The sequence below is a fragment of the Python bivittatus genome, unplaced genomic scaffold (assembly GCF_059951505.1).
Source record: "Python bivittatus isolate LINGU-HERP-01145 unplaced genomic scaffold, Pbiv_v1 ctg000700_np1212, whole genome shotgun sequence".
In the NCBI taxonomy this organism is placed as follows: Eukaryota; Metazoa; Chordata; class Lepidosauria; order Squamata; family Pythonidae; genus Python; species Python bivittatus.
In genome coordinates, this window is record NW_028277098.1 from 88,776,966 (window position 1) to 88,803,079 (window position 26,114).

Here is a 26,114-nt window from a genome sequence, read left to right on the forward strand (position 1 = left end):
ACTCCACTTGTTGAGGGCATTCATATCATAGAATTCACTCCTCTGCTGTTCTTACTGGAATCTATGCCTAGCCCAGTGCTGGTGACTGAATGATTGTGGCATATGTCCCAGTCACATTCCTTGTCAATGGCAAAATAAAGAGAGCAAAACTAAGTGCCAAGATGTCCTGCTCCAAAAAATATGCCACATGTTCTTATAATGTGTGAGGTGGGGAGCAAGCCTGTGCCAACTACCCCCATATTGGTGACATATGTGGTAACAAGTCCCACCTCCTAGTGTTGTCTATATAAAAATGACAAATGTCTTCAGGATGGGAGCTCTAACGCACACATTATACATTCAAAAGGCCCTTCCACAGATGTAAAGGGATAGAATTAGTAGCACATTAGGTATGAGCTAAGTGGGTTCAGATCTGCTCCTCTTGTGGTATTGGTAGGAAGGCTAAGATATTCTTCTAAACAGAAATCCAATTTCTCTTCTTTTCAAGTTGACCGTTTTCTTCCGAGCAGCAATGTGGTCTTCAGGACCAGCCCTACCATGTAGTGGAGACAAATGGCAACCTCAAGCAGCAGATCTGGAGTTCCGTAAAAGTGTAGCAAATGTAGGCCTCTTCCCAATTCCATGAGCTTTCCTCCCATCTTCAGGAATGAAAAGAAAGTGGAAAATGGAGATACGTTGCTACCCTCGTGTGCGAGCAGGCCTGGCAGTTTCTGCTGTGGCTGTTAGGGAAAGGCACTCTTCTCCTTCTCTGCTGCTTCTCTCCCCCACCTGTCCCCCAGGTGACTTCCACCTCTGCAATACTGGCCTTGACTTCCATGTTCTCAGGAAAGTCCTGACATTGCTGTGGTGGGAGGCAGCAGAGGTAGTAGTAATATTGTAGTAGTAATATTGACCTCATGAAACACCTTACACAAAACTGGTATTCTGGCATACTTTGGTTGCTGGGTGAAGCTCTGCTCTCTCCAGTAGCCAAAAGAGAAATGGTGCCAGTCTTTGAGGTAGGCCAGGTCAAGAAACAGACACCACATGGATTCCAGGAATGCTACTTTATTGTTGTAGGGTATAGTCACAAAATCTTGAAAGTCTGTCCAAACGTCTCTCTGTCTCATCTTATACTAAACAAAATCAAGATGGGGCTGTTTTGAGTTTCTTTTTCACACTTTCTTCTGTGTCTGGACTGGGTAATCTTTTCTCTGAGTCCCTTCTGAATGTCTCATTCATACCTTCCCCTAGGTCAGCTTTAAATTTAGAAATTACCATGGAGCAAAGGTATCTCCAGGAGGGCCTCAATGATGAAAACTTTGCCCCTTTTGTATAAGTGTCATTTTAATGAAAGTCTTCAATCCTGCAGATGCTCCAGCACCACAGAGTCCCATGGCCAGGTGGGAGGGCACAGTTGCTTAGCGAGCCAGTTAAAGGCCCTGAAGATTGGAATACTTCCTCAGATTCCTGCTTCATGAGGATCAGCATGCTTGTGTAGAGGAGAGCTTGTTCCATCTTCCACTAGAAGGCACTAGTTTTTTGCCCAATATCTTTGATCTAGCTTCAGCCTGCTTCAGCACCAGGTTGTCCTCAAGATGGAAGCTCTGGTGTGAGTACATGTCCTCAGGAACCAGGAAGTAGGTCCTCTCTGAGTTCAAGCAAGTTGGCAGGGTGGATGACTCTGTAGCAATCAGATACTATTGCTCTTCAGTAGGGCCAAGCTTTCCCTTGCTCTGAAATGGTTTTGTTTGAGAGTTGGCTTTGTGAGAGTCAGAATTTTTTTTCTCCTTTTCCCTACAGCAATATAGACCTGGAAAAATACAACCAATTTTTTCCCCCTTTCAAAGTGTTCCTCCTTTTTCTTTTAGGCCTTCCAATCTCTATACATGAAAGTGTCACTGTATAAAGTGGCTGTATTAAGATTATAAAGTTTTTAAAAAATGCTAAGTAGAAGCCAATTGAAATGGTAAAGACAGCAAGCCAACTACACAGGAAGGGAAAGATTTGCAAATTTGGGGGAGGGGGAAGGAGACATCTATGTGTGGTGAAAGAGAAATCCTGTTTTGATAGTAAAATTATTCCCCAGAAAATATGTGTCTCAGGGTCAAGCTAGACAAAGGGCTAACTCACAGCATGTTGCAATTGTTTATAAATCATAAATAGGTGCTGGGATGAAAACGGATTTCTGTCAGGACCATGATATGCATCCAGAACTAACCCTTTCTGCTCAGTTCTCAGAGGAATGAAAAAATTGTATTTCCCTACAATTGTTATTAGACTAAGAAAGTCATACTTTTAGTCATCTTCAAGATACTGGTGGCAATCTGGAGAGATGGAGAGATGCTGCCTGTTTTCTCCACACTTTGAGAGTGATTCCATAACACAGGAAAGAATAGATCCATTGCAGTACCTTATCATCTTTGGCTAATCTTAAAAAGCTATGCAGGATTGGTCCTGGTTAATGCTTCTATGGAAGACTACCAGAAAATCCCAAGGCGATATGATCTTGGAAGGCCAGAGTGGCCAACTCTGTGTCCATGAAATCACTTAGAGTCTGTTCATTATATATTAAGAAGTTTGCTTATAAACTCATGAGGAAAGAGACAAAAATGAAGATGAGTCTGGAATCTTTCTATCAGAAAAAGCTGAAGAGGTGACAGTAAAGAGAAGTCTAAAGAAAGAGATGATAGTAGTCTCAAAATGGCTGAAGGCCTCTCTCTCTCTCTCTCTCTCTCTCACACACACACACACACACACACACATACACAAATGGTTTAAAGGACAAGATTAGAACTGATGGCTAGAAATTGAGAGGAAGCAGATTTTGGAAAAACCTGTCTTGGGAGATGGTGGGCTCTCCTCTCTGGAGAGATCTACAAAGCAGCTGGATAGACATCTGTCAGAGATGCAGTAATTTAACAATGGAGAACATATGCCTCTCCAGATGTTGTGGCACTATTTCCCAGCTTTGCTGCCAGCTTGCCCAGTTGTTAGGGATTGGCTTTTCAACCTGCTGGAGTTATATCTTGCATTTTATATTAGCCAGGAGTTGGAATAAATTATCTCCCAAACTCCTTCTCATTTCAAAATTCTGTGATTTTATGATTAATTTCTGTCTATGACAGATTCCACTCCTGGCAATAGCAAAATTCATATACTGTAGACAGATTGGAGACAGACCCCCATAATTTGGCTTGGCAGAATTGCAATTGCCTGTAATGTGTGAACAATCCCATGTGGGGGATTTTTTGGGGTGACTTTTTTGTTCTGATTATGCAATTTCTATGAAGGCTGCTCAGAGCTCAGAGCTCCTCAGGCCCTTTCAAAGGGATTCTGGTTTGCAACATCCCATCTGCAGAATTTGCAAACTTGCTGTAAAAAGGTTCTCTTGCAACTATCTTAATGTGTTTGTTAGCACCTTGTGAAAATGTCTCTTTTTTTCCATGAGGTCACCACCTGAAGAATTCTTATCATAGATTGTCGCCACTCTTCTTCTTTTGCTAATTTCGTGACTAGGTCCAAAGGCTGCTTCTCGCTGGGTATGATTTTGTTGTAACTTTGTTCTTTTTGCCTGCATTTTAGCCTGCTTTAAGTTTTGCATGCTACCTTGATATTTATCTGTTGAAGGATTGTAAAACAATCTGATGAATTAGATTTCAAATAAATTAGTACATGGGTTTTAGCAAGCTTTTTAACAAGAATTTCAGAGATTTGCAAAATCTATTTCACCAATGACTACAGCGAGGTAAAACAAGCAGAACAATCTTGAGCAAACCACCTTTGTTCCTTTGAGGAAAAGCCAATACATAGTTTGGTCTCCAGATACAGGAAAGAGTAAGGAACTCAATTGGTGATTGCAATGTTACTTTGGCACTCTTAGTTCAAGTCCAGAACTTAAATCTGTAGAATAACATTTCTGTTTCTATTTAGAATCTGTGGCATTGATCTTAGAACCATTCTCTATGTATGGGAGTGGGTTCCTCTGGGCCTTGGATTTGAATGAGCTAGATTTTAATTTTGCAGACCTCCAATGCAAAATCCTACAGGAATTTTCTACACTTAATGTATCAGCAGGGATAATGTTGAAGTTTTTAAATGCTATGACTCCCATTGAAACAAAACTAATAAAAAACATGCCTAAATTAGAGAGAATACATTCTGTCCCTCCTCCTCCTTTTCCTTCTCTCGGCATTCTCGTTACCTATTTCTAGATTTCCAATAGGTATAGTACAGCAATGATCTTTAAATCAATAATTTGATTATGTGCTGGAAACTGGTGTGCCCCCTCCCCCCCGGGTACCTTTGAAGTTTGGCTGAAGTTCAGCCCAGTCTCAGTCTACATTTCCTGGCACGTTTTACTGCCAGAGGTAGTAGTGCTGTTTCAAATTATGAGTTACCTCCAAACAAAGCTTGGAAGCTTGTAGTAGTATTCCTGTCTCCCTTTCTTTTCAGAGCACAGCCCTTTACTGGTGCATTGTGGATTTGAGCAGGAACTCTCAGATAAGAGATGATTCACAGAGTAACTGAAAGGGCCTTGTACAGCATGCAGAGCCTGGATCATACTTAAGAAGAAATCTTTTTTATTTGATTTCCATCCTGGCATTGGCTTCCTTTGATTCATTGGCTGTTGTTTACACTTTCAGTGATCACTTTCATATTACTTTCACACCTCCATCCATTTCTTTTGGATTTCTTTTAGCCCACCCCTGCCACCTGCTCAGTCCTGATGAATGGGCTCCTCAACAGTTGATCTTGACCTGGCCTGTTCTCTCCTCCAGATATACTGCAGACATATAATGATGCCTTAATAAACAACAGCCCAGTTATGTCTGCTTCTTTTCAAGGAACCACTGTGTTTGCAGTGCAAAAATCCTGATAGCCTAAGTTGCTTGGAAGGGAAGTCAATCAAGTAGCAAGGACAGAAATGGGGAAATGGAGAGGGGGTAGAAGGATGAAGAAACATTTGCCCTTTAATGTACTTTATACATACATTGGCAGTGTTTCCCTCTCCCAAGGTTCAGATTTCCATGTATTAGTTTTACATTTTAAAAAGGAGCATCGAGCAAACTACTGTGTGTATGTGCGTGTGTGTTCTGAAAGTACTGTAAGAGTTTTTTATTTCTCATTTTATGCATGTTTCTCCTGTTGCCCTTGCGACAGCAACGGCTGGATAGGTTTTTCAGGGATTAAAGTGAATATAGGAAAATATTGTCTTGCTACCAGGAAACAGGATTTCAGCATCAGACTGAATATTGTATGTACGGAATGTTAAGGAAAGATGTCAGTCTTAAGTATGGGAGGAACGTAGATTCTGTTTTGGAAGCCAGGGTCTCTAATTCAAGATGCACACGTATAGATGGAGAGCACAGGGTCTAAGACTAGTTCTTATAAACCGTAGATGAGTGATGCAGCCTGTATTTGGACTGTGTGTGAGAGTGAAAAAGAGAGAGGTAGAGATAGAGAGGATGTGTGAGTATTAGGGACCAGTGTAGGAAGCAGGAAGCATAAACTTGATATCTTTCACACAACATATGGGAAGCTAAGAGAAAGGACTTTAGACCATCCTTCTCCCTATCGTGCTAAATATTTATTTATATGAACCCTTTTGTCCCATGGGGAATTTCATGCAAAGAGATCAGGATGAGAGATCTTTTGTGCATCATGCTATGATCCAGGATTGCCTTTTCTGCTCTTTGGGATCATATATTCTCTGTGAGCCAGCTAGATGGCAGCATTAATATTTAGACAGAAGACCAATGGGAAATAACAACTTTGTAGGCTATACTGGGAACTCAAAAAAAAAAAAAAAAAAGGCAGTGGCAAATCTTGGAAGAAAAAAAAAACACTCCAAGAAAACCCCAAAAACACATCCATGAAGTCATCAGGAGCTGAACTTGTCTCTAAGGAGGCTTTATTCTCTTGCAGGGAGCCTTTGTAGCTTCTAAATAGTTAGTTTTTTACCTCTATTTAGAACAAATGTGAATTCCAGTAGTGTACTTTTAATACTCATCAAATGCAGAAGTTTGCATGCTTAAAATTTGACATGTTTTGCTCCCTGAGAAGCATGTGTATAACCTATTCACATTTATCAGGAGGCAAAAGGATTCTGCATGAGGATATATCTATTCAGAACCAGCATTGTCCTTAATAATGAAGGGAATCTATCTTGTGAATGGTCAGAAGCCCTTTATTCTTGGTTTCTTCAAATGATCCCAGTACAGTAGCTGGATGAGAGGAAAGCTGTGATCTAGTGAATATAAGCCACAGTGAGATGTGACCGGGCCAACTTCTTTATACCAGGCATCTTTTAAAATGTTCACCTGCAAGATAGATGAATATGGGCAGACACAAGTAAGGCAGGTAATAGACTGATAAAACAAATAACAGACATAAACATATCTGACTCATTTTTGTCTGCGGTGAACACATTATTTATTGGTGCTTATCGTAGGATTATAGGAAACAAAGGAACTATAGCAGGAGGTTGGGGAAGATGAGTACTCAAATGAAGCTGTTCTAACAAAATCCATGTTAGCATAATCTAGAGCTGGTGGATGATCTACCATTGACTTCAACTGACTGTGGATTGCTCTCGCTCTGTCATTAAATGACCTTTGAGATTATTGATTTTTTTTCTCTCTCTCCCCAAGACCATATTTGTTATTTATTTCCCATTGCTAAGGTACAAAAGACAAATAAACAAAGAAGACCCTAGAGATCTGAGCATCTGCCATTTATACACCCTCATGCCAATTTTTGTGTGATAATTTTAGGTGACAGTATGAATCAAGGTGAGCTGCAGCCCCTCTGCTTTGGGAATTTACCAGAGTACTTCCAAATCAAGCTGTCCTCAATTGTTTACTCTTCTTCTTATGACTATAATACTATCCATGTACCTCAACTTTAGAAAGAAGGAGAGGACAGTCCCCTTCTCAAAAGATTTGCACTTTAGATCTGAAAAACCTGATGGATATCATAAAAAACTTGTTCAGAATTACAAACAGTCATGGAAGCATTAAGAAGTTAACCCACCCTTCCTTGATTCTGTTGAAACCACTGTACCAGCTTAATTTCAGTTTATACCTGCCTGTCTGTCCTTCTAACTAACTATCTATTTAGCCTATTCAGTTGGTCCAGGAATTGGAAATACTCATCACATGAACACTCCCAATAAGCCCATCCTCTGTTGACATTGCTCAGAATATAGCAGCTTCCTTTGGACATCCATATATTTGGAGAGGATATGTTTCAGAGGAAGCCTGCACTGAATATTTTTAGCTTTCATGCAAGCCTGCACAATGATGTTCCTTGTCTGTGCAGGAACCAATGCAAGGCTTTGCTCCTGCTAACATCTATGCTGAATACATTTACAGGAGTTTGATAATATTTCAGAATCATCAGGAAAGGATGGGACTGGTCAGTAGTCTGGCTAATCACATCTGAATAGGGCATTTCTCTTTTTCTCTTTGCTTCATACTATGTATGGTGATTAAACTCTTTTCCTCCCCACATTCCCAAGCAGACACAAGTTTGGATAAATAGATATATTGCATAGAATTAGAAAGGAGTACATATAAAGAAGCTCTCCATCTAACATTATTTCAGAATTCTCCCCTCTCTGTATCGTAGTCCTTAAGTTTAAATCCTAAGCCTCCTCTCTCTCCTTTTTTGAATCAACCACTGAGTAGCTGCTTATTTCCCAGCTTTGAAATTTTCTATCTTTCCCTTGTTTACAAAACAGCATTCTCAAGCACGAGAATCAAATAGTACCTGATCAACTTCTCCCTTACACTAAGTGCCTACTAAACACAGAGAGGCATTTACGAGTCTTAAATTAAGGTTCTTGGTTCCTTAAATTATTCTCCTAAATATTAGTTTAGGAGGAGCTACACACTTCTCTTCCAGAACAAACCATCATGATCATCAAAACCTATGCTTTATAGCCACAAGATTCTCAAACAGGAGTTTGAAACTGAGGAGTTCCTCCTCTTCCCATGTCAATTAACAGGGAGTAATAACCAACAGATATACATTAGGGAGAGGAAAATGCAAGACACAATTGAGAGAAGAAAGTTTGGTAAGGAGGACACCATTCTTCTCCAATGTAGCACACAAGATTTCCAAAGTCATTCAACGTTATTGTCAGAAGATGCCCAAGTATAAGAACATAGATACCTATTGATTAGAGACCATTTCAATTATTCTGAAAGCTTATTACCTCTACACATGAGGAGAGAGGTGAGGGACACACTAATTCTAGTCCCTCTGTTTTCATTTTAGACTAACTCTAAAAAAGAGGTTGGTCTTGCCACCATCAGCTCTGATAGACAGCTCTGAGCTCTGATAAATTGTTTAATGATGTAATAAAAACATCAGCCAGCTACTTATATCCATGCCAGAGAGTCTACTCTATTACTCTTACACACGTACTATTATTCTCTGGGTGTAGAAGTTTGATTATTGTGTATTGTTGGTAACAGTCCCAGCAGTGGTAGAAAACTCCCTAAAATTTTTGAAGCCTGATTCACTGCTTCATATTTGATCCATACGTGGATTTGCAAATCTGCTTTAATGGGATGATTTAACTGAAGCTCCGTTGAATCAAGGCTTTCTTCTGAAGAACTGCACAGGGGTAGTGTTAAAATCTAGAGTCCTGCATGTTGATTATGGGTTTATTGCCCACATTTATGGAAAAATAGTAACCAACACTAGGCCTATGTACAATTTTTGGATTGGTTTGCCTAGTTGAAAGGGCATCATTGGGGAAGCTTTAGTTTGCTCGTCAAATGTCCTGAGACTAATCAGGATCAAACTTCCTGAGACCAATCATGGATTGGGCCTTGCTTTGCCTCCCAGTTTGGCTGAATTCTGTCTCGTCTGTGTGACTCAAAGACCTGACCCAGCTCACAACTGTATGCTTGAGGGAAATATTTTTTGACCTTTCTCATCTTTGGCCATTGTTTCTAAGATGATGTGATGTAGAAGAAAGGTTTACTGACAGAGCAATAATGAGGGAGAATATGCCAGCGAGATGCTCATTGTTGGGATATTACCACCTCCTATGTTTCTCTTCAGACAGTTCTGAGATTTGCCACAGCCAACAGCAATGGAAAGAGACAGAAAGGTTAAGCAGACTTCCCCTAATTTCTTGCACTTCCCCCTTAAACAAGTTTGATAGTGATACTGTTTCTTAAAAACAATATGACCTCATTTGTAAAGCAATGCTCATACTAAACTAGTCAGCTGTTAAATATGCCCAGCACTGTGCATTAAGGAGGAAGCTTAAACCAGAATTTCAATTATTTTCTGGACACATTTAAAATTATAATACTTTACCAGGCTGGTATTATAGTTCATCCAAATTACTCACAAAGTATCATATCAATCTCTCACAACTGCTTATTGCTTACAGATCTGAGAAGTTAGTCGAAGAAAGACGCTGCCTGGCATAATGACCTTCACGCTAAGCTTTGTGGTTTGATAGCGAGACGCTCATAACTGCAGAAACGTAATGGTCAAAAGTCAGCTTTTGCCAGCTATAATGTTTACTACAAAATGAAAGGAGGCTTCATTGGGGCCTCCAGTTCTGTGTTACGGTCCTGTGTGAGAGGGAAAGCTAAAATACATCAGGAGGAAATCAAATAAAGGGAGGTGGGAGGTTTGCTACATCAAGAAAATGGTCTGAATTCAAAGCAATCGAGCCCGTTTTTGTTCATATTATCCCAATGGGAAAAATAATTGGGAGGGGCTGCAGCTCAGGAGTAGAGAACATGGCCTATGGAAGATTCTGTGCTCAATTCCTGGAATTACAATCTCTTCCAGAAAACCTGGACAATCATTGTCCATCATTGCTGATAATATATTGAACCTTAAATTGAATCAGTCAAGACGGACCAATTCCATATAAGGCAGCTGCCTGGATCTACATTTCTATGGTTACTTATTTAATTCTAGACCCAGTCCAAGCTGCTGATACTAACTCTAAAACAGCTTGAAGGAATACCTTTTTTCTCGCGCCTGTCTATGACTCACCACATTCTACAAAGGGCTTTCTCCAAGTGCTGTTTTGGGGAGAAACATCATACCCCTATATTGGAAAGGCCCTTTGACTTTAGAACATCCTCCCACAAAAGATGGGTTTTTTGGATATGACATTCTAATCTCTTTTGTAATTTTTTATTGGCCAAAGCATTTTAAATAGCAATGTTGCCCCTGCTCTGTTTGTGGTTTCTATCTTTCTGTTTACCTTTGTTTGCTTAAATTGCTATTGATGTTTGAGTGTAATGTGTTTACCTTGGTAGAATTAATATATTCATGCTTTTGTGTACCATCCTAGAATCCATTCACATGAAGGATATAGCTATAGATATAATGCCTGTGGGAATTTAAAAGCGAATGCTGCAGTGCTACATAGAAATATCTTACATGTCAGATTTCAAGGAGATTGAGTAATAATAATTGTCTAATAGATTTGTTTCTAAAACTGTGAATAGAATTGTGAATTTCTGTGTACAGAATTGTGGATCACACCATGAACATAAGAATTCATAAGGGACCCATCCTGCCACACTTCTATGGAAGACCAAAAATTTACAAGCCTGACATAGCTCCTCGTCCAATTGTATCATTACCAGGGACCCCAGCATACAACATAGCCAAAGAACTTACAAAAAAGCTTGGTCACCTCACAGAGGGGAGCAAATATTCTATCAACTCCCCACTACAGTGCCTCCAGGAAATCAAAAGAAAATAGAAGAGGATGAAATTATGGTTTCATTTGATGTCACAGCACTCTTCACATCCATGGATCCAGAACTAGCAAAAGGATCCATGGCAGCAGTACTACACAACACACCCAACCTAGCTAAATAAACTAAGTTCAAAATATCCAGAATCATGGACCTTATCAACCTCTGCCTCACTATCTACTTTCAGTCTGATGGACAGATGAACCAAGAAATCAGAGGAACACCCATGGGATCACCACTCTCAGGACTCATAGCAGAGACCATAAGGCAGCGTTTAGAAATTATAGCACTCCCACACTTATAACCAAAAGTATGGGTCCAATATGTAGACAACATATTCACCATAATAAAAAAGGAACAACTAGAGAAAACACATGAAACAGCCAACAACATCTTGTTGGAATAAAATTCACAAGGGAAGAAAAAAACAACACACTACCCTTCCTGGATATCCTCATCAGCAGAGGAAATCACAGCAAATTAGAAACACAAGTCTATCGAAAAACAACCCACACTAACCAAGTGCTCCATTATCAAAGTAACAACCCAACTTCCCACAAGAGGAGCTGTGTAAGAACATTATTCAGATCAGCACAAATGCACTGCAGCCACCTGGAACACCAGAAAAACGAAACAGACCACCTATACAACATCTTCCTACAAAATGGGTACCCACACGACTTTATCAAAAAGTGCCTGACCACTCAACCCACTATGGCACAACCAATACAAGCTATAAAGAGGATAATACGACCATATATCAAAAACATCTCAGAAACAACTAACAGACTATTACAATCACATGGCATCACGGTAGCACACAAACCAACTAAAGCCCTCTGAAACATCTTAAGTAAACCAATAGTTCTAGTGACCCAAGAAGAAAAAACAGGAGTCATCTACAACATATAATGTAAGGACTGTAACAGCCACCATGTAAACAGAAGAGTAGCAGAGCGCATCCATGAACACCAACTAGCAGTCAGAAGACATGATGAAAACTCCTTAATCTCACAACACTTAACCATAGTTTTAACAGGGAAACTGTGAGCATCCTAGACCAAGCCAAATCCAAAAACACTAGGGAATTCCTGGAAGCTTGGCATTCAGAAAAATCAGTCATCAATAGACACATAGAAATAAACCATATTTACACACCATTCAAAAGAGACAAAAAAAAAAAGCTAAGAAGGATACAAAAAGACCAGAACACATCCCCTTTAGCAGCCAACACCCAGATAAGCAGGGATTAACACCAGACAAACAATCAAGCAGAAAACAATACCTTAATCAAGGAACTACCAAGAAGAAAACCACATCCCCGCCAACATTGGTAGGGCAAGATACTGTATATAAACAGGTAGCAAACCTCACAACTCACTTGCACTGATGATGTTACCTAGTTGGGTAATGAAACGTCCACAAGCAAATAAGCAAGCTCAGAGAGCACCATGGACTCTAATTCATAAAAGTAACATTTACTACATGAAATACTATCCTCTAAGTATGAAAAGGTATGTCTGCATAATCATAACAGATGAATTAACATGCATATAGAATCAGAGAAGCATCAGGGAATCATAGAGTTGGAAAAGGCCCAGTGCAAGAGTCTAAAGCAACCTTGAAAGATGGCTGTCTAGCCATCACTTGAACACATCTTGTGACCACCTGTGGGTCATTGGAAGGATGTCCACAGGGAGTAATCAGAAAGTCAAGATGATGGACATGATGTTCCAGTCAAAGCTCCACTTGTTTTTTATGTTCATCCTTCTGATTTTTTTTACCTTGCAAATATCACATTTGAAATAGCACCTGCACCTTCCCAGCCATAGTCCATGATTTGCAAATTGTACTTCTCTTGTTGCAGTCTAAAATTGCATGTGCCTTTCTAGAAATTATATCACACTGTGTTCTCATAGTCATTTTGCAGCCATTTACTATTCCCAGATCTTTTTCACAAGTAGCAACTTATTTTTTATAATCTTTGTGAATTTTGTATGGGTCTCCTTCAAAGGCAGGAAGTTCAAGTGGAATGAGAAACTGGTGTGCAATTTGCTATATGCAAAAAAAAATTGCATCCTTCACATCCTGGATAAAGAACTTATGCCAACTATTATATAATTCACAGATAGAATTCACTCCTATCAATTCATTAGGTTCTCAAATGTTTTGGTGAAATGTTTCTTCCAGACTGAATCTAAAGCAGCTGCACAGCCTTACTTTCAGGACTTTTTAAAGACATTTGTAGTATATATTCATTCTTCTCCAGTAAATGGTTTTTTTGCATTTTGGCAAATACATACTTTCATTTTTAAAATATGAGACCTTGGACATTTCTACATATGTTTAGTTCTGCAAATATGAGCCAACATTACCTTTTTAAAAAATTGCTTTAATGTGGAGATAAAGAGAAAAAAGGAAGGGAAGGGAAGGGAAGGGAAGGGAAGGGAAGGGAAGGGAAGGGAAGGGAAGGGAAGGGAAAACCCCAAAACATATTATCAGGCATATAGAAAAGACTCACTTTTTAAAGATAGCTTTAAATCTTGACCAGATTGAATAATATTGGTCAGTGTTTTCACTGTGCTGCAAGCACCAATCTATAAGCAGAGAACAAAATATTCCAATATTACTTAAAATTTGTCCTCAGCTTTTAGTGTTTTGTCCTTGAGTTTTGAATGAGCTGGAAATTCTAATTCATTCACACACAAATTTCTTCTGCTATTATTCTGTCCACACACCCCAAAAAAGGTTTTGTTTGGTGCTTTCATTTTTGTAAGGCTGATGTGGCTGGTTGTCTCATGAGGTTCATTTGCAGCAGCCCAGATTACAAAAGATTATACAAGAGTAAATTTTTCTAAGAAATCCGTCCTGCATGTTGCTCCCTCATTCCTAGATCATCTTCTACCATTCGCAGTTCACACCTTCCTCCTCCCTAGAGTGCCCAAACATTTAAGCCATCTGCTCCTGGAAGAAAGACTTACACTTCCTCCTGAAAACTATCATTTGATGGTGTACCTTGATGGTGTACTCCATTTTTTATCAGGTGCTTGTAGAAACTGAGCAGCTATATGCACTCTCTGTGAACATTCAGTGACATATAAATGATTATTTATTTATTTATTTATCAAATGTTTACCCTGCCCACTCAAAGGATTCTAGATGGCCTGTAATCTAAAATTAGTATAAAATGTAATCCCTAAATTAAAAGAAAAAACCCACATCCCACAAAATCAGCCCAACCAACTTCATTATAGACACAGCAGCAAAACAGCCCACAACAGCCTCCCAGTCGCCATCAGGGTATGTGCCAAATGCATCTTTGATATTGATGATAAGCATGTATGGATAATGTAGGTAAATAGGTAGATAAGTAAATGACTAAGCATGTATATAGAATATTTAACACATTCCGAAATCCTTACAACAGTTTAATAGTATAAATTCAGCCTGTCATAATAATTATTTCTTATCAGGATACGTGTGTTGGAAATAGTGCCTTTTCTTACGTGACCTTCAAAGTTTTTGGCTAAGATAAGATTTGAACTGGGAAACTTCTAGTTCACAAAATTACACAAGGGACTCAGCTCTGAGCTCGTTTGCTATTTAAGTAGTAATTTTTTAAAATTATTATTCTTACAGTTATGAATGATGATAATAAAGTTAAAAGCCATTTTGAAAGAAGCTGTAACCAAGAGAAGTCATCTGATATAGGCCATATGTAAGCATTTTAATATAATTGAGCCGAAGGTCAACAGTGCTTATTTTTCTAAGGTGAATAATGCACTGTTGGGTAGAGATCTAATTTTAGAATAGGAAATGTTGTGCTGTATGCACAATTTTTGACTCTGATAAAGAGTCTTCGAGAGAAAATGCTGATCTTACACTGCGTTATTTGATGCATTTTCTTTTTCAAACGATTGAGAACTTCCTCTCACCTTCCCCCAACCCATGTACTTTGTAAATACCCCCATCAACTATTTTCCATACACATGGGGAAAAATGTGTTTAGAGAACGGGGGGCCATCTTCCAAATTTTTCACTCTGTAAAATCAAAATGGTTATGTATACCCAGTTGTCACTCCACCACATTTCATCAATAGGTAGCAAGATTTTCAGCCATACAATATCAAACCATTTTTTATGAGCCTCTTTAATTATTAACTTATCTCTACTATTTTTGTGTTAGTTTCCATGAATGTTTATCTTTATTATTACCTATGCCAGAGGCAAATCATAAAATCATCATCATCATCATCATCATCATCATCATCATCATCATCTTTACTTGGAGCAACTTCTATTCTGCAACGATATCTCTGACACCATCAAACAAGAACATCTGCCTATCCCAGTCCTTGGGAAGGACTCGATAGGTGGATAAAAATGCCAAATCCAGTCTAAACATCTGGCTGACTGTGAGATCAACCATAATAATAATAATAATAATAATAATAATAATAATAATAATAATAATAATAATAATAATAATATCAGCAAAGGAAAATCTGATTTTCCTGTGTTCTACTAGCCTGATGTGGGTAAAACTTGGTAGGTATTTGTTTTTTCCATCTGCAATTTTTATACAGTTTCTATCAAACTGAAAGGTATTTTTTTTAGTAGCTGCTTATTTTAAATGTACAAAACCCTTGTGTGTAATTCCATTAGCTGCCCTACAGCACTGCAATCTACAGTTTCCCTGAGGCTGTTGTGAAATATTGATGAAATCCTTGCTTTTGTGGCTTCCTCTGATACACTAAACAGTTGTCTGATGTTAGTTGGACTTGAATGAAACTGTTCAGAGCTATATCAGTAGCGACGACTTCAAAGAGTGTTAGGCTGTTATTTTTTTTTCATTTTTTAACAAACTGAAGTTTCAAAGCTTTTCCATGTAATCCTTTAAAAGAAAAAGAAAGTTCATATCAGATAAAGTATATAATGGCATATTACATGCACATACATTTCCCTGTATTGACACATTCATATTTTTATCACTTAACTTTTTCAATTGTTTGAAGAAAGAGAAAGAAAGAGAGAGAGAGAGAGAGAGAGAGAGAGAGAGGCTTCAAAAGTCAAAAACTAGAGGAGGCTAGGAATAAACTGATGAAGTAAATCTACTCCAGTTACCTGTCTGTTGTGTGGTAAGCAGCTTCTTTCCTTCATGTTTTCCCATTCATTGCATACAGGTAGTCATTCCAAAAAGGACTGAAGAAAGGGAAGCTTCTCAACTAAGCATCCCATTTTGGTGTGAAGATGTGGGGCATTTTACATTCAAATAACAGAACACAAAAGATATCTATCCAAAATCCCTCTGCCCCCACTGTGAATTCTCTTCAGAGGACAGTGAGCATTACTTAGTTTGTTCGTGCTAATGTTTGTCCCGACACGGATCCACTGGGCTCTGAGGAGCTAGAAGGGTTGTCGGCAGTCTGCATGCTACCACACTATTTGCACCCTTGTTTTAAGGAGTTTAAGGATTAAATGCATTGCACTTTGGGGGTGAGGGCTGATAATTCATCATATATAAACAGTGGGGTAAGCCCCTGGTGTTTCTATTTTTCATTTTATGTTTAAATGATTGATATTCCCCCTAACTCCAAAAAGCTTAAGGGAGCCTATTGGGGTAATTCTTTCATTGTTCCTCCCCCCCACTCCCCACCCCCTGCCTCTCTTTTATTTCACAACCACACTCTGAATTAGGTTTGATAGAAGATGCAGGCAGTGAATTGCCCAGAACCAATGCATATCTGAGTGGCAAACTGAACTTGTATCTTTGCCTTCCAAATCTATTAAATTCGCCATTATGGCATATTGCCCCAAAGGCAAACGTTACAGGTGTCCTTTGAAGCTGAAGGTGTTGCCATGTCATTTAGTTGTGATCTGAACAAGAGAGATTTGAAAAAAAATGCACAGTAGCCATATGTGGTGCATTCCACCTGCCAAAGGAAGTGTTCCAACCCTCTTGTGCCTTCTTAGACGGTTCCCACCCCCACCCCAAGCATCTCCTACTGTAGCTTGCTCCTGCAAGGCATTTCAATCTTTTGTTCAGTGAAAAAAAATAAGCTGAGGGTTACTTGAAAAAGAAGACCCTTGGCCTTTTGCAACTAAGAGCAATAGAGAAAATTATTCCAAGAACTCTTTTTGGATCCAGAGATAAATTTCTTGGGCTATTGATATTCTTGATTTGGGGGATAAAGGTTTACTCTGAGATTACAGATTCCAAAATTCCTATTGAAATGTCACCCCCCCCCTGCCCCCGCCATTGATTGCCTATTGTTTTAGCTTTTTGAGGGTGAGACAGCCATCATGTTTTCTGTGGAGGTAGTGATTATGACCTCTCTGCTTCTGCCTGGCAGCTCCCCCTTGTGGAAGATCACTTGTGTCTCTTCTGTGAGCAAATCAAACCATTTTTTTAGTGCCACTAACACTCTACAGTAAGAAGTGAGTTGCGATGGAAAGAAACAAAAGCAGAGTACAGGTTGGGCCATTTCACATCAAAGCACTGTGTGACTATGGAGTTCCTCATCTAATAATAGCAAAAATAGGAAGGATTTATATCAGTCGGCATTATGAACAAAATAAGTATTTGTTCTGAGCCGGCTGAAATGTGTCACATTGGCTGAGAGTTGGGGAATGCACAAAAGCATCCAAATTATTTAGAGTTTTTTCCCCCCCTGTAATTATGTATATTAGTTTGGTTCCTAGAAAGGACTAGACAAGCAAGAGCCTAATAGAGGTTGATTTTTCCAGAGTAATTGAATGTATTTTGCACATCTCTCCTGCTGTATATCAGGTATGTACCTGAAATCAGAAATGCGTGCAGCTGCTTTTTTTTTTTAATGGCTGTCACTCGATAAATTGTAATCAATTAAATCTGCATCCATCTGATTAAAACTAAAAGAATAATTGTAAAGGAAGAAAAAACTTCATGGTAGGATCTTAAAATAGCATAGGAATTCTTCACAGCTGGCTCCCACTTTGTCAAACACAGAGAGGTTAAGATGGACCTGCCTTGCATGTACAACATTGAGGAGTTGCTCTGGGGTAGCCATGTCCATTTACCAAAACAGCTTTTTCAAAGGCAAACTAGCAGGAATGCTTACTTTTGCCCTTTCTGCTTTCTTTGAATATTCTCTATTTTCCTTTCTGGGCAGGTGGACATATTTACAGACAAATCCGGGCTACAGTCACCCACTTTTATTGATTCAGAATGCATGTGGAACTTAAATAGATCCCAGAATAATCCTGGTAAATAAAGATGGTGCTAGAGGCTAATCCTTTTCTTTCTAGCATGATGATGTCCCATTTGTTTTATTTTTATTAGAAGAACTTTAAAATTGTAAAGTCAGATGGGCAAGAAGTGTGCTGGACCTCCAGAGAGGCATCTGCAGACACACAGGTGACTATAGAGACTGTCTTATTTGGCTGTCTCCAAATAACACATGACTTTTTAAAGCAGTGTTGTCCAAACTTGGCCACTTTAAGATGAGTGGACTTCAACTCCCAGAATTCCCCAGCCAGCATGGCTGGCTGGGGAATTCTGGGAGTTGAAGTCCACTCATCTTAAAATGGCCAAGTTTGGACAACACTGCTTTAAAGTGACCAGCATATGAGCATTCAGGCTGTGTCAAGATTGGGGATTCGATTCTCAGGCAAATTTTCTGAACTGAATCCCGTTTCCAAGTCAGGTGGTGTAATGGTTTATGAGAATGTCCTTGAGAGACAGGAGGAGGAGGAAGAGGAGCAGCAGACTAGGCACTGGTCAGATAAGAGGCAGCTGAGCCCTCAGAAGGCATGGGGGTGTGGCAAACATCTCAGAAAGGATCCTCCTTAGTTTCTTGGACTGTAAAGACAGGGGGTGGGGGGAGATGTTCTTTCAGACTTGCAAAATTCTGTTACTGTAACCTGACAATAAAGGTAGTGTTGGAACCTCTTGTCTGGACTACCTCTAAGAGCTGACAGATGGTTGATTTGAATCAAATTATCAAACTGAATTGGTTGCCTCTAAATTGATGTAGTGATTCAGTGGTCATTTAAGGACGTATAACAAGACTTTTCTTTCCAGATTTCATTGGTTTTCTGAATCAGATCTGAACCAAATTTATTCAGAGATCCAGACAGAGAAAAAGATTTGTATCAAGCCTTTCAGTGAGTGGAATCGAAGCAACCGTTCAGATTGGATCTCCTTTAATCTGCCCATCTGTAATGAACAGGGCTGTATTTCTTTTTTTGGCAAGAGTGTTTTCATCAGAGCTGTTAAATGGATAAAATATAGGCAACTTGTTTCCTGAACAAACAGCATGCAAAATTTGTAGAGAAAATGGGCTGGAATTTCATGAGTGCAATTATGAAGGATAGCTGTATGATCCCAGAAAAATACACAGCTGATTTGAAGAGGGGCAGAGAGATGTTCCATGTGTACCCCAGCCCCCTCCAAAGCCCCTTTTGTTTTTGAACCCAGAACACTGTACAGCCTTACTTAACGTTATTTAGAAAAAAATCCCATTACAGAGGGCTATTGTCATGTCTGGCACATAGAATTAATTACTTTTAATTTCATTTTTATTGTTAGCATACATATTTTATTGAGATTTTAAATATTTTTATTATAAACCATTTAAAAGGAATATATGCATACACAAAACAAATAAACCATATTCTGTCAGGATACCTCAAAACAAAGCAAACATATCTCACATCACCTCACAGTGGTGTATGCATATTTATGCTAAAAATGCTTTTCTAAAAAAAAAAAACACACACACACAAAAGCAAAGTAATGGCCCATGACCATCCTGATCATAAATTCCTTATATTACGGCAAGAAAACCAGTGGTGTAAATGTGTGCATTCTGTTTCCCACTAGAGCTAGCCAAATCTGTACATTTCTAATTGTTCTAGTCTTCAGGTAGTTCTGTCTTCTTTCCACCTCACTTTACAATGTTTTAAAACACATTTGCATCACAGTTTCACATTTCTTTCAAAGACAGACATTTGCCCATTCTATGTTTTTCCCTTCCTTTAACATTTTTGTGCATGCTTTTCCTGTTACAAACATTTCACTGTTATTTTTTATATGGTTTAGGTTGGGGGACAGCTAAATTGTTGGATTCCAGTTAATCTCTTGATTTAAGGTTTAAAGTTTTCATCAAAAGAGAAACCAAAAGTTAAGATGTTTGTTGCATTTCAATGTGGTGCTTTGCAATGGATGGGGGCATGAATGAAGTAACTTTCTTCAAATCATTAAAGCAGCTGTGTCTTTTGAGAGGAGGAGGAGAAGGAGGAAGAGGAGATTTGTATCCCATCTTTATATATGTGGCTGCTTCGAAAGCAGTTCCCAGTGGCACATCCATCTTGAGTCAGCCCATAACAGCTTTCACAGCAGCTGTACATACCTGGCAAAAGACACAGCTGCTTTAATAAGTCAGAAAGAATTGCTTGCCTTTTGCTCCCATGCTTTATAAAGAACCTCATTCAAATGCTTTGTAGAATCTTACCAGTCCCCAATGTTTTTCCTTATAAATTCTTCCTCACTTGTTCTCTCCCTCTACTGCTCTACTCCTCAGTGTCTTCAGACAGCCTGTCTGAAAACCTGAGGAGTGTCTGCCAGCCATTGGACAATATAAAGCAAGAGTGATTTTAAAAACTTGCATTCAATGTATTTAAATTCAGATGAAAAATGCAAAACATAAAGGAAGAAAGAGTTCTCAGAAATAATACTTCCAGAGATCTTTCTGATGCTATTATATCTCATGTAAAGTGAATCAATCTTCCTTGTGCCACCCATTGAGGCACACGTTTCAGCTTTTCTCACTTGTTTTGTCCCATGACAGCCCTTTGAGGTAGGCCAGACTCAGAAACTGACTCCTGAGGAGCAATATTTTATTGATAAAGGCTATAATAGCAGATTCTTGAAAGCCTGACTGCATTTCTCCTTTCCTCCAACTTAAACCCAGGGTGCTAGGGTGGAGCCAGTCTGAGTTTCTTCCTAACGTTTTCCTTGTTTCCTGGGCTTACAACATGCTTTTGTAATCATCTCTGCATAGTTTCTCCAAGATCATCTCTGTGGTTCTGTGTTCAAGAATGGCTGGGAATGGGCATCCTGGGATCGGTGGAGATGTAGCCTTGGTCAAGGATAAGGAATTAATGCAGGGCATGCACACACACACAAACACACACACAAACACGCACAGACATCTTGGGTGAGATAATAATCTCATAGGGATTGAGACGAGAGAGTGATTCACACTAAAGGTCAAGATAGCACACAAAGAATTCTGCATTTTAACCCCTTAGCTTTATTGAGTGCAATAAGAGCCAAGCTTTGCTTAAGTTACTTTCACAGCACAGGTCTTCATATATTCACCAAAACTCCACCAAACAACTGATCAAGGGGACTGAGGGGGGTGGAAGAAACTTGTTGCAGCTTCAGATGTTGCATGCACACATTCTCATCCAGATTCATGTCCAGACCTCCTTTTAATAGCAATTCTTCTCAGCTGTTGCCTCACTGGCTGTTGCTGGACTAAGCAAGTCTTATTTCATGTGCAGTTTCTAGCTAGTGGCTGGCTTCTGGACTACTCTGGTTTCAAACTGGATTGTTCATTGTCTTTGCACATCCGGGTCCCCATTCCTTGGATTGCTTTTTTGCTTTCTGCACTGTTTTTCTCAGGCCATCCCCTACTAAATTCAGATGGAGTCTGTATCGTTCCCAACAATACTATGGCAGCGATGCTCTGTACAGCATTTTCTTCCAGTTCTTGGTGGACTCCACCTGAGATCCTTCTCCAGCTTCTGCCATCCTGTTTGCTACTCATTCCATCTTAAACATTGTGGCAATTATACCTCAAAAAGATATTGTACAGCTGGAAAAGGTACATAACTGGGCAATCAAAATGATTAAAGAGTTAAAGCAGGAGGGAAGAATACAACATTTAGGGATTTTTATTTATTTATCTATCTATCTATCTAACTATCTATCTATCTATCTATCTATCTATCTATCTATCTATCTACCTATCTATTTATTTATTGCTTGGGGCAAAAGCAGGTAAGGAAAGACATATAGATGCATATAACATGTTATGGAAAGAGTTTCTGTGTTTTGTTAAGCCTTCTTCCTCCTGATTGCTAGTAATATGAATGCAGCAAAAGATTTGTCCAGATGACCCAATGGCTGCATTCACAGCTGTAGGTGTCCCATCGAAGCCATAATAATGTCACACGCAGTACAATGTCATCTGGCCAAGGATGTAAATTACATGTCGTATTATCTGCACAATGTGTTATCATGCACATAACCTCTCCCCACCTCCCACCCGCCAAGGCTCACGTTTGTAGCAAAACAGGAATATGTATTTGGATTTTCTCCTTGCTCTTAGTCTGACATTCTTGATATAGCACCATAGTAATAAAGCAAAGTTTCCAGGCAAATTCATATAGAGGGTGATTGCTGAGTTACCCTTCCAAATGTAATCAAGCTTAGAACAAACCCATTGAAATCTTTTATTTCAATGGATTTTCACAGAAGTTCTCAACTAGCCACACTGACAGGAGAGAGACCCTATAATGCAGTGGGATTTTTTGCCATGAAACTGTGTATAGGACTAGGCCAGTGTTTCTCACCCTTGGCAACTTTAAGCTATGTGGACTTCAACTTCCAGAATTCCCCAGCCAGCCATGCTGGCTGGGGAATTCTGGGAGTTGAAGTCCACATAGCTTAAAGTTGCCAAGATTGAGAAACACTGGACTGGAGCCACAACAGAAATCTAGGCTTTTCTGCCAGAGCCACTTTAGTTCTTCCAAATGAGAAAACAGCAACAGGAAGAACAAAAAATACCCTAAAACAGTGAACCAGGTAAGGATTAGTCTTCAATTAGCTAATATATTGAGACATTTTCAAGAAAAAGCCATGAGAAGTGATCCATTATCTGCACGAAATGTTTTAAAGAAAGAATGCAGTCTTACGCCAGAACTTGGGGCGGGTAGGCAGGGGTGGGATGGAAACAAAATTGTGCCCAAGCAGTGTGTGACTGTTTTCATAGCAATGTTATTTTAAGGAAAATTGGAATCTCTGAATGAAAATATGCAGATGGCATTTGGGCTTTGCGTGGATTAAGGGTGTTATTTTGGAGGACAATGATTCACTGTCCCTTTCCCTGGTGAAAGCTACATTTTCCAGACTTAGGGAGAGCAGTGTATGCCTATATTTAAAGAAATCTTGCTATATGTGGAAAAACGGCATTTGTCATCTTGAAAATAGTTCCTAATTGAAAATCCAATAAAGAAATGCATGTTTTAAAAACAAAGAAGAAAAAAATGTTTTTTGCAAGTCGCCCAGAGTCTCCTATTGTGGGGGAGATGGGTGGGGGAGAAATCCAATCAATCAATCAATCAATCAATCAATCAATCAATAAAATAGGCCTTACTAAAATTCAGTGATGAAACAGGTTATAATCTAGTTCAGCCAACTTGTTTAAGGTTTAAACAGTTTAACCACACAACACCACTGCAAGGTGTTTTGCCAAAGCAACCGGCTCAGATATGATGCTATTAATTGGACTATTTGTGCAGCCTTACTATACTGATATATTATTAGGGGCAGAGGGAGCAACAGGGAGAGGGGACACTTTTCAATTTTTCAGTAAATTCAGTTTAGATGAAATTATGCATAGGAGTTTTTAGCAGTCACAAACACAATACTGATATCTCAGGTAGATTAGTGTAACAGACTTAACGTTGGTCTGCTCTTGAATAGCATTCATAGATGTTAATTTGTTTTAAGTACTGCTGGTAAAAAGTTGGCTGGTACTAAGTTGAGGACTTGTGATATACCACCCACTTCTTTGGACTGGCCCCACCCACATTTTGGACCTTTGGCATATGGAGAAAGAGATGGTCCACCTCTGCTGAATATGAGCCAGATCCCAGCATATCCAAACAGGAGGATCTTTACAGAACTGGAAAACAGTTGAGTGGAAAATAATGCAGTTGGATGGATCAATGATCTCAGTGATATTAAGATACTACCTTATTCTCATGGTGCATTTTGTTTAATTCCTTTGTGGAATTAAATATGCTATCTATAGCAGTCTCCCGTCCACTTACAAAACATACTATGATCTGCTTATTTTGACACAATATTTTTAACACATCATTATCTGCTGACTTGGGCTTCAGACTGAGCAAGCTTTCATGATGAATCCTTCTAAATGTTACAGAACATCAAGGGGCAACTAGCATTCTGAAAAGAATGAACCCACATTTGGAAAGTATTCTCTACATCCAGATTGCCCTTGCTTGATAAATACATTTTTGTGCAAATAAACTGATTGCACAGAATGGCCTTAATTTGTGTACTGCAAGGGTTGCAACCATGGGTTTTAAAAAAAGAAAGATAAAAGTTGCTCCATCAGAAGCTCTTTCGCTAATCAGGCATTCCGATGAATTAATCTCCTGCATTTGAATTTATACAACAATTTCCATATGGTAGAACCTTAAGGAAATCACATGGAAGGCTCTGTGCACATTCATTAAATACCGTGAGCGTCTACATTTTAAAGGCTGCCTTAAAGAAAATATCAAAGCAAATGAATATTTTAAGGGGGAAAAGAGTGCTTATATATATATGTGTGTGTGTGTGTGTGTGTGTGTGTGTTTTCCTTCCTTCCTTCCTTCCTTCCTTCCTTCCTTCCTTCCTTCCTTCCTTCCTCCCTTCCTTCCTTCCTTCCTTCCTTCCTGTTTTTTTGTAAAGCAAAGACTACTGGCATTCTAAACTAATTCAATTGTTGGGTGGATTTTTTGATGGAGCTTTCCAATCTTTAGATCATGTTTTGTGTTCACTGCTGACACACAAGCAGTTTAAAAAACAACAAATCTCTCAGTTCTTGTTTTGTAAAGGTTATAGTAAACATGTCAAAACCTAGTTAAGAAGGGTTTTTTTTCCTGTATTGTGAAGGAGTGGTTAACAGTAGCTGTTACTTTTGCTTTTGAGTACTGATTCATGTAAGACAGTGTTGTCCAAACTTGGCCACTTTAAGATGAGTGGACTTCAACTCCCAGAATTCCCCAGCCAGCATGGCTGGCTGGGTAATTCTGGGAGTTGAAGTCACTCATCTTAAAGTGGCCAAGTTTGGACAACACTGACGTAAGAGAACATAAAAATACTGTGAGGAAAGGAAAGTACAAAACAAGGGGAGAAATATCCCTATTCATAAAAGTAAAATCAGTGATTGAGTTGAGACTTTAGATCAACCTAGTTTAATGTCTCAGGAACAAACTCAAGTAATAAAAATAGCCCCTTAACTGTGATTAATTTAATTTAGATTATTCCTATGGAGGAAGCTGGAATTAGGGTAAAGTTAGCTTGACAGGTTAACAAGTCAACTTCCTAACTCATGCTTTGAGGTTAGTATGATAGCTTCTAATAGTTAAAATTAGGCAGAGCGTATTGGTAGAGTGGGATTTCAACTTATTCCAATCTTAACAAGCCCAAAATAGAAATTGCTAGAACATGATAGCCATTTGGAATTGGCAGTATTGGGCTTGACCCAGAAGTTTGACTGTGGACTGAATCCAGATTAAATTAGTTTAATTTGGGTCCCACTGAAATTAAGGGACCAAGGTAGTGATGATTTAACTAATGTCCCATTGATATCAGTGCAAACTATATGCAACTAATGATGTTGTGATTGATATCATCCTCTCTGTTTTGTGTGGTTTTTACAATTATTTTTAATTGTGACAGTTTTTAATGTATTTACTGTTTTTATTTAAGTGGTGTATGCCACCCAGAGTCAGTTTTATGTGAGATGGGTGGCTATAGAAATATGATAAATAAAATAAATAAACTAAGTTAAGATGGATTTAACCCAATATTCAGCAGATCCATATGTGACATATGCTGCTAAATTCATAGAGGGATTCTAAGGGATTTCCATCTAATTTTCCATGCAATTACATCATTTATTCAAATGCCATGCTTATTTGATGCACCCATGCCCAACTCCATTCAGGAGGAGATAGAGAGTTATAACTATTTTATCCCTATAAATTGAATGAAAATGTTATAGTATTCATATGAAAATGAAGCTTACCCTTCTTTGGAATATGTTTAACAATTTATGGATGGATTATTAGATCGTACAAGATTTTCAAAGTAGAGGCTATGCAGAAGAAGTACATTTCCATTGAAAATATTTTTCTTGTTTGATTTAAGAAAGTTTTCAATATATTCTTATGAGAAACAGTGATTGTTCAGATTAACCAAATGTGTATATCATGTACAATTCTGTCTAGTATTCATTTGTTCTGTTTTCTCAAGCATTCTGAATGGTTATTAAGTTGACAATATTGTTGTACCTGAAATTAATCCTTAGAAACAAGAAT

At 38.8% G+C, this 26,114-nt stretch overlaps 1 protein-coding gene across 3 annotated transcripts in view; it reads left to right on the forward strand.

The window, feature by feature from the left end:
* The window catches only part of TSHZ2 (teashirt zinc finger homeobox 2), a 374,737-nt gene that overhangs the window by 222,917 nt on the left and 125,706 nt on the right, over window positions 1-26,114 (forward strand). The window lies entirely within an intron of this gene.